This window comes from Bos grunniens, chromosome 3, assembly GCF_055505025.1.
Source record: "Bos grunniens cultivar Pamir isolate PY7600 chromosome 3, Bosgru_T2T1.0, whole genome shotgun sequence".
NCBI lineage: Eukaryota > Metazoa > Chordata > Mammalia > Artiodactyla > Bovidae > Bos > Bos grunniens.
Genome location: NC_141167.1, coordinates 121,700,499 through 121,709,884, shown reverse-complemented (window position 1 = coordinate 121,709,884; position 9,386 = coordinate 121,700,499). Strand labels below are relative to the sequence as shown.

The window sequence follows — 9,386 nt, the reverse complement described above, 5'->3', positions numbered from 1 at the left end:
CAGGCTATATACACGTTTGTAACAAAGCGGGCAGGCAGTCTGAACATCAAAGATTATTGTTAAGTAGTAAGGAAAGCCAGATGTCAAGCTAAGAAATTTAGTGTTCTATGTATGGGAAGATGCAAGCCTCTGGGCTCACTGAACTCATTCCTTTTACATGTACCTTCAGTACTTTGGCCACCTCATGCGAAGAGTTGACTCATTGGAAAAGACTCTGATGCTGGGAGGGATTGGGGGCAAGAGGAGAAGGGGACGACAGAGGATGAGATGGCTGGATGGCATCACTGACTCGATGGACGTGAGTCTGAGTGAACTCCGGGAGTTGGTGATGGACAGGGAGGCCTGGCGTGCTGCGATTCATGGGGTCGCAAAGAGTCGAACACGACTGAGTGACTGATCTCTCTCTCTCTCTCTCTCTCTTTCTCTCTCTCTCTCTCTCAGCTATCTGGGGGGCTTTCCAGGTGGCGCTAGTGGTAAAGAAATCGCCTACAGGTGCTGGAGACATAAGAGATGCGATTTGATCCCTGGGTTGGGAAGATCCCCTGGAGGAGGGCATGGCAACCCACTCCAGTATTCTTGCCTGGAGAATCCCATGGACAGAGGAGCCTGGCAGGCTACAGTCCATAGGGTCACAAAGAGTCAGACACGACTAAAGCCATTCAGCCGCCACTGCCAACTATATGGGGCCAAATCCTGTTTCTAGATTGTTTACCTTCTTAATTTCTTGTTCACCCTAAGGGGTGGCAGATGTAGCAGATGGCTTCTTCTTGCATTCCCCCACCCCCAGCTCCTCAGCAATCTGTGTGGGGTGGGGGAGAGGGCGTGGGGTGTTGGTGGCATCTGCTGGTTTGCAGGCATTGTGTTCCATTTTGGGAGCCTTCATTCACATTTGGAGGCCTGAAATCACTGATGGCTGTGACATTTCTTGCTCACCATATGGCAGAAAATATTTCATTTCACCTTGGTTTGTTGTACTGAAACCAGACTCCAGTGCTAATGATTCTATGTTAGAGAATCCATGTTACCTTCAGATGGTGCATAGACAGGACATGGTCTCACATCTCAAACTGCTTGCTGGGAAATGTCTGGAAAACTAATTTCAAGTGTAAAAAGGCTTAGAAAAAAGAAATCCACAAGGAGAGTACCAGGAGTACCCACTAGAGAATATTCCTATACCCTCTTTCTCCACCATGAACACACACACACAGGAGAACATTCATGAAAGAGTAGGAATGCTGTGTCTGAATGGAGAGAATTTAGATGTTACCAAGAACTTGACCTTTAGAAAGTATTGTAAATCAACTAAGCAAAGGGATTTGCACAGGACCCTATGCAAATCAGTCAAATAGCTGTAATTACATGTTTATGTGATTTCATCTTTATGGATAGGCTGTGCTTTATAATTTTAGTTTACACCTGAGATCTTGAACAACAAATGCTACTGCTCTTGCCTGGATGCTCTTTACCCTCTTGTTTCACTCAAGTAAATTCCTACACGTCTTTCAAGACTCTTCAAATATAAGGACACAGTGAGAAGTCCATCCATAGTGGAGTTAGGAAGAAATGGGTGTTAAACATCTTACCGTCACTTACTAGCTGTGTAACATTGAGCAGTTTACTTAACCTCTCTCATGCATAAAATGGACACAAATGACCACCTCTACAAGTGATTGTGGGCAGTAAACATGGCAGTTTATAGAAAGTCTGGAACATGGCAGGCATTCAGTTAGCAACTCATGGGAGCCAGCATTACTCTGCCTCATCCTATAAGCCTGCTCTAGGCCATACTAACATGGCAGTTGCTCTTTCCTCTGTGTTCCCGGAGCCCCTTAAGCATACTGTAAATACTTAACCTCACAGTATTACCTTTATTACACGCCTGTCTCCTCTACATTGGGAGACCCTCACAGTGCCACTCATCTCTTTATTCCCTGAACCCAGAGAAGACCCACAAAACAGGTGCTCAGTAAATTCACATTTAGTGAGTGAATGAATGAATGAGAAATTTGCCTCTGTCTTTTGCAATTCAGTGAATTTAACAGCCAGATTGGCAGATATGGTGACATTTAAATGGCCATGCTATGTAACTCAGCAGAGAAAGCCTATTTTTGTTAGCAAAGTGAGACCCACTGGTCTGCCCTCCACCTCCACCTCCACTCTGCATTCATCAGAGTCAGTGAGATTTTGATAAGAAAGACCATACTTGTAATCTCACCTCATGCCTAAAATTAGTATTTCTTTTTCGACTGGGTAGGGATAGACTGCTCTTAGCCCAGGCTGGCAAGGGAGCCTGAAAACCACAAATACACGCACACATGCATTAAAGAACACAGGACACTGTGGTTATTTGGGATCTCACTCTCCACACTGTGACACCCCGTTCTCGTGGTTAACACTGCTCAGGTCCCAGGGAGCTGCTTATCCATGGTTTCTAGCCAGTGTCCTTGAAACAGAAGACAACATCTGAATGCTGTGAAGTTCCTAGGTTGTGCCACTACCTGTGCAGAGACTGCTTCGCCAGTGAATACGAACGAAGGAAGAGCTTAGGCAACGGAAGAAAGCTAAGTCCACTTGTCAGATCCCTCCACTAAGACTCCTTGAATGCAATAGATTCTTGTATAAGAACATACCATCTCCCAGCACTACGAAATAACCATTTTCTTGTTTTTCTGCATGCTCTAATTTAAGATCCCAGAGGTACCCATAAATTAATTCAGTATTTGCAGCAGTTCACATGGAGGCTGGCAAGTATTTTGCAAAATTAAACAATTCATATTACTCTTTAATATGAATACACATAAAGTATGTGAAACATGACTCTAACTTGATATTGAACACTTGAATCATAAATAACTTTATTTAACAAAACTTCATTACATTTTCAAAATGTCAAGTAAAAAGTTTCAACTTTATTTAAATACTTGATGTTCAATTCTTAATGTTTATTAATCATAAATTATATTTCTTCCCTTTAACTTTTGATTTTGAACATTTTAGAAAAATTACTCTTGAAAACATAAAAAAGTGACAATTTTATTTGAAAATTGAGTTTATGTTGTTATAATATATTCCAATGGCTTTTAAAATAGTATTTAGACATATGGACTTCCATTTTTACAGTTTCTCAGGCCCTGAAAATCTTAGGGGAACACTTACCTGGAAGTGGTCCAGTCAAAGGACTTTTGAGTTGTCTGAGGGGAAATGCTAGATGGGTTCAGATATAAAAGTACAAAGACTTTCTGTTTCATTTTTAGTTTCTTTATTTTATATTATAATCGATTTACAATGTTGTATTACTTTCACATATACAACAAAGTGGTTCAGTTATGTATATATAATATTCTTTTTCAAATTCTTTTCCTATATAGGTTATGACAGAATATTGAGTAGAGTTCCCTGTGCTGATAGAGTTAAAGCTTAGGGCCCTTTAAGGAGGAAGTGAACATTCTGGCTCATGATTTCCTCAAGCCTTGTGCAACAATGTACCCAGCCTCAGAACTGGCCTTTCTTTAGATCAGGAACTAAGGAACTAATGATCACACACACAAGGTCTTGCTCATGGAAATGCTTTTCTTAGGCTCTATATTAATGATTGTAACTGTAACAGATCTTGCCTGGGAACCTGTTTCTCAAGACATGTACCCCTGATTACAGAGCAACAGTATATCTTTCCCAGAGACCTTTCCTAGAATCCTTCCTCCCTGGCTAATCTTGTGCCAAAGTTATCTCAAAATGTATGCTTTGGGTAATGGTCTGGTGAAAGTCTTATGCCTTAAGGTATTCTTTTTATCTATTCTCAGCAACCAGCTGAGAGGTAAATAAGGCCCTGCTTAAAATAGGGAGGTGGGTTCTCTGCTACCCACTTCTGATGTCTATGTCAGAAGCTTTTTCTGTCACTTTTACTTTAAAGGAAAATCTACACAAAACTCTGAGTGACTGAGACTGTTTTTGGTTTCAGAGTTAAAGCTTCTCCTTTGGAGACCACAAATCCGGTGGCACTGTTCACCATTCACTGCTAAGCTATCATCTTGGGGGCTCATCCAGGATCTTCAAAGCAAGGTAAGAATACTCAGAGCTGGAACTCTTTTACTGTTTTACTGTAAAGGCTCTATTTTGCTAACTCAAAAGCATATGGACTGAAGTTCTTTTGCCCAATCAGCTTTTCCTGGTCTCTCCGACCATTTTGTAACTGCTTGGGGAATTTGAAGCTACTAACCTAGTGTGCCAATCACTTCAGTACTCTTGCCTTGAGATCCATATGAGCAGTATGAAAAGGCAAAAAGATAGGACACTGAAAGATTAACTCCCCAAATCAGTAGGTGCCCAATATGCTATTGAAGAAGAGTGGAGAAATAACTCCAGAAACAATGAAGAGACAGAACTAAAGCAAAAACAACACCCAATTGGGGATGTGACTGGTGATGGAAGTAAAGTCTGATGTGTAAAGAGCAATATATAGGAACCTGGAGTGTTAGGTCCATGAATCAGTGTAAATTGGAAGTGGTCAAACAGGAGATGGCAAAAGTGAACATCAACATGTTACAAATAGTGAACTAAAATGGACCAGACTGGGCAAATTTAATTCAGATGACCATTATATCTAAATACTGTGGGCAAGAATCCCTTAGAAGAAATGGAGTAACCCTGATAATCAACAAAAGAGTCTGAAATGTAGTACTTCAGTGCAACATCAAGAAAGACAGAATGAACCCTGTTCATTTCCAAGGCAAACCATTCAATGTTATAGCAATCCAAGTCTATGCCCCAACCACTAATGCTGAAGAAGCTGAAGTTGAACGGTTCTTTGATGACCTACAAGACCTTCTAGAACTAACACCAAAAAGAAGTCCTTTAAGTCATACGGGACTGTAATGCAAAAGTAGGAAGTCAAGAGATACGTGGAGTAAAAGGCAAGTTTGGCCTTGGAGTACAAAATGAAGCAAGGCAAAGGCTAACAGAGGTTTACGAAGAGAACGCATTGGTCATAGCAAACACCCTCCTCCAACAACACAAGAGATAACTCTACACGTGGACATCACCATATGGTCAATATCAGATTGATTATATGTTTTGCAGCCAAAGATGGAGAAGCTCAATATAGTCTGCAAAAACAAGACTGGGAGCTGACTGTGGCTCAGATCATGAACTCTTTATTGCCAAAATCAACTTAAATTGAAGAAAGTAAGGAAAACCATTAGAACATTCAGGTATGACCTAAATCGAACCCCTTATGATTACACAGTGACAGTGACAAATAGCTTCAAAGGATTAGATCCGATAGAGTGCCTGAAGAACTATGGACGGCAGTTAGTGACATTGTACAGGAGGCAGTGATCAAGACCATCCCCAAGAAAAAGAAATGCAAAAAGCCAAAACGGTTGTCTGAGGAGGCCTTACAAACAACGGATAAAAGAAGAGAAGAGAAAGGCACAGGAGAAAAGGAGAGATAAACCCATCTGAATGCAGAGTTCCAAAGAATAGCATGGAAAGATAAGAAAGCCTTCCTCAATGATCAATGAAAGAAATACAGGAAAACAGCTTCTATTGTTTGGGAAAGATTAGAGTTCTCTTCAGGAAAATTAGAGATACTAAGGGAACATTTCATACAAGCTCACAGTAACGGATAGAAATGGTATGGGCCTAACAGAAGCAGAAGATATTAAGAAGAGGTGGCAAGAATACACAGAAGAACTATACAAAAAAGGTCTTAATAACCCAAATAACCACAGTGGTGTGATCACTCACCTAGAACCAGACATCCTGGAAAGCAAAGTCAAGTGGGCCTCAGGAAGCATCACTACAAACAAAGCTAGTGAAGATGTTGGAATTCCAGTTGAGCTATTTCAAATCCTAAAAGACGATGCAATGAAAGTGCTGCAATCAATATGCCAGCAAATTTGGAAAACTCAGCAGTGGCCACAAGACTGAAAAAGGTCAATTATCTCACAAGCTAACAAAATAATGCGCAAAATTTCCAAGCCAGGCTTCAACAGAACTTTCAGATGTTCAAGCTGCATTTAGAAAAGGCAGAGGAACCAGAGAGATCAAACTGCCAATATCCACTGGATTATAGAGAAAGCGAGAGAGTTCCAGAAAAACATCTACTTCTGCTTTATTGACTACACCAAAGCCTTTGACTGTGTGGATAACAACAAACTGTGGGAAATTCTTAAAGAGATGGGAATACCAGACCATCTTACCTGCCTCCTGAGAAGTCTGTATGCAGGTCAAGTAGCAACAGCTAGAACTGGATGTAGAACAATGGACTGGCTTCAAATTGGGAAAGGAGTATGTTAAGGCTGTATATTGTCACCCTGCTTATTGCAGAGTACATCATGTGAAATGCCAGGCTGGATGAAGCACAAGCTGGAATCAAGATTGCCAGGAGAAATATCAATAACCTCAGATATGCAGATGACACCATCCTTATGGCAGAAAGTGAAGAGGAACTAAAGAGCCTCTTGATGAAAGTGAAAGAGGAGAGTGAAAAAGCTGGCTTAAAACTCAACATTCAAAAGATGAAGATCATAGCATCCAGTCCCATCACTTCATGTCAAATAGATGGGGAAACAATGGAAACAGTGACAGACTTGCTTCTCTTGGACTCCAGAATCTTTGCAGATGGTAACTGCAGCCATGGAATTAAATGACACTTGCCCCTTGGAAGAAAAGCTATGATCAACCTAGACAGTGTATTAAAAAGCAGAGACATCACTTTGCTGACAAAGTCAGTCTAGTCAAAGTGATGGTTTTTCCAGTAGTCATGTATGGATGTGAGAGTTGGATCATAAAGAAAGCTGAGCACTGAAGAATAGATGCTTTTGAATTGTGGAGATCACACCAGTCAATCCTAAAGGAAGTAAGTCCTGAATACTCATTGGAAGGACTGATGGTGAAGCTGAAGCTCCAATACTATGGCCACCTGATGGGAAGAAGTGACTTATTGGAAAAGACCCTGATGCTGGGAAAGATTGAAGGCAGGAGGAGAAGGGATCAACAGAGGGTGAGATGGTTGGATGGCATCACCGACTCGATGGACACGGTCGCAAGGAGTTGGACACGACTGAGCAACTGAACTGACTGAACTGAACCTAGTGTGCCAGTTTATAGACTTTCAGGGGACCTTCAATCCATGCTTCTATTGTGTTTTTCTAGCCAGACCCCCATTTCAAGTTTTACAGACACTGCAGGCACAGACACATTAGGGAGCTAGCTAGAGCTCTAGCTCCAGGGACATCTCTCAGACTGGAAATCACCATCCTGACTTCAGAGACCCAGAGGCGAGTTCTTGTCACCACTATGCCTCTGGACTATATGGACAGAGACATTGCTGGTGAGCATGAGATTCCTGAGGATATAGATTGGGGCACCTCAGTTTGGGGCAAATTGGAAAAGCAGCACGCTTCTTCCCTTGGTAATGCTAGCTCTTAGCAGACCAGAGAATGCCTGGTGGCTCTGGTCTCAGCTCCTTAGATAATCTTTCTGTACAATCTGCAGGACAGGAATAGAAAGGCTGACCTTGACACTCCATGAACAGGATAGACTATCTTTTCACTGCTGGCCAACTCTTCATTGCCTCCTTGGAAATTCCATAGACTGGCATGGCTTTTCTCAGAAGAGACGTTTGGGTTTCACATTTGTCCCTTTGGACTTACCACTTTTCCTGCAACAGGGCACGAACACACACAGTCCTCATGGTCCCCTTGCGACTTTGGCATGGGGCGCATTCCAGAAGACTATCCTGTGGCACCCTGGGTGGCGTCTGAGAAAAGGGGGAAACGAAATGAAGGCTTGGATGGTAAGGGACTAGACATCAATGTGGAATGCTACCAGGTCCGCTCCTGGTGCATCTCCACCCCTCCCTGATGGTGGAACGAGTAGGATCAAAGAGAACAGATAGTACACCCTCGCCAATAGGAGACAAGTTAAATCCAATCAGGGAAGGGACACTTAGGTGGAAAACTTGTCTCCACCACCATCTAGAACAGAGAGATACACCTCTGGTAGAAAAAAAAAGGGTGTCAGGTGCCACTTTTTCTCTCTTACAAATGGGAGCTTCACACCATTTCAGTCCCATCCCTTTAGACTCTATCTTGGAAAGCCTGGGAGGTAACTAAAGAAGTGGTGTAAAGTCACCAGGGGAAGCCACTTTGGGTTTCAACTCTGACCCATTGGTGTATAGAAAAGTCACTCAGAACACATAGCACTGTCTCATATCATAAGAGCACAAATGAACACAGTAATGAGAGGGGTACCCGCTCTTCAGGATTTGACCATAGGAGCCTTGGAGCAAGCTACACTGCTCCACCCAGCATGTGATATGAGACAAAAAGGAAGCCGTGGGGTGATCATTTTTGACAGGGACTGGCAACGGGTTTGGGACATGGCCAGGGACTTTCCCAACCAGTCCTCACCTTTCCCTCAGAGCAAGCTGAGAGAAAGATGGGCACCTGCACCAGATGAATGGGCAGACTCTGACCGGCCAGTGCAAGGGAGAGGCCAGATATTCTACCCATCACCCAGCAGAGACCTGGGGGAGGGGTGCTTCCACAGTAAGAAAGAACAGTCGCCGAACATCATCTCTTTCTTTGTCTTACAGATGGGAACATCACAAAGTGCCAGTGCTGCTGCTGCTAAGTCACTTCAGTCATGTCCGACTCTGTGCAACCCCAGAGACGGCACCACCAGGCTCCCCCATCCCTGAGATTCTCCAGGCAAGAACACTGGAGTGGGTTGCCATTTCCTTCTCCAATGCATGAAAGTGAAAAGTGAAAGTGAAGTCGCTCAGTCATGAGCGACTCTGAGCGACCCCATGGACTACAGCCTGTCAGGCTCCTCCATCCATGGGATTTTCCAGGCAAGAGTACTGGAGTGGGGTGCCACTGCCTTCTCCGAAAGGGCCAGTATTACCCACTAAATCTGGGATAAGTTTGATAATTGTAATCATCTTATTCATGTGGTTTGTTCCTTGTATCTGTAATTGTATAATGAATTTTGTATCTAAGCAGCTTGAGACTTTTAAGTTACAATGGTTCAAGCTCCTACAATTGCCACAGCCTCCTCCAACTGTTACTTGGGGCCTCTAGATCAGAGACCCTGAGGGTAAGGAGAATATGTTGCCTTAACAGTTTAGGGTCTGTGCCACTTACCAACAGGAAGAAATTACATATGATTTCTCCACCCCTTTCCCTGACAACCATATTCTCCTAAAAGAAAAAGGAGGGAATGAGAGAGTTAAAGCTTAGGGCCCTTTAAGAAGAAGGTGAACATTCTTGCTCATGCTTCCCTTAAGCCTTGTGCGACAATGTATCTTGCCCAAGATCTGGCCTTTCTTTAGGTCTGGAAAATGATCACACACACACAGCACAGTGTATTATTCATGGAAA

The 9,386-nt window shown here is 42.8% G+C and overlaps 1 long non-coding RNA gene across 1 annotated transcript; it reads left to right on the top strand.

Annotated features, from left to right (window-relative positions):
- The first annotated feature begins 3,958 nt into the window (after positions 1–3,958).
- LOC147377131 (uncharacterized) lies at positions 3,959–8,756 on the top strand. The gene is made up of 2 exons (XR_015161380.1): positions 3,959–4,059; positions 8,600–8,756. It is a non-coding gene; the product is annotated as an uncharacterized LOC147377131 (long non-coding RNA).
- The last annotated feature ends 630 nt before the right edge of the window (positions 8,757–9,386 follow it).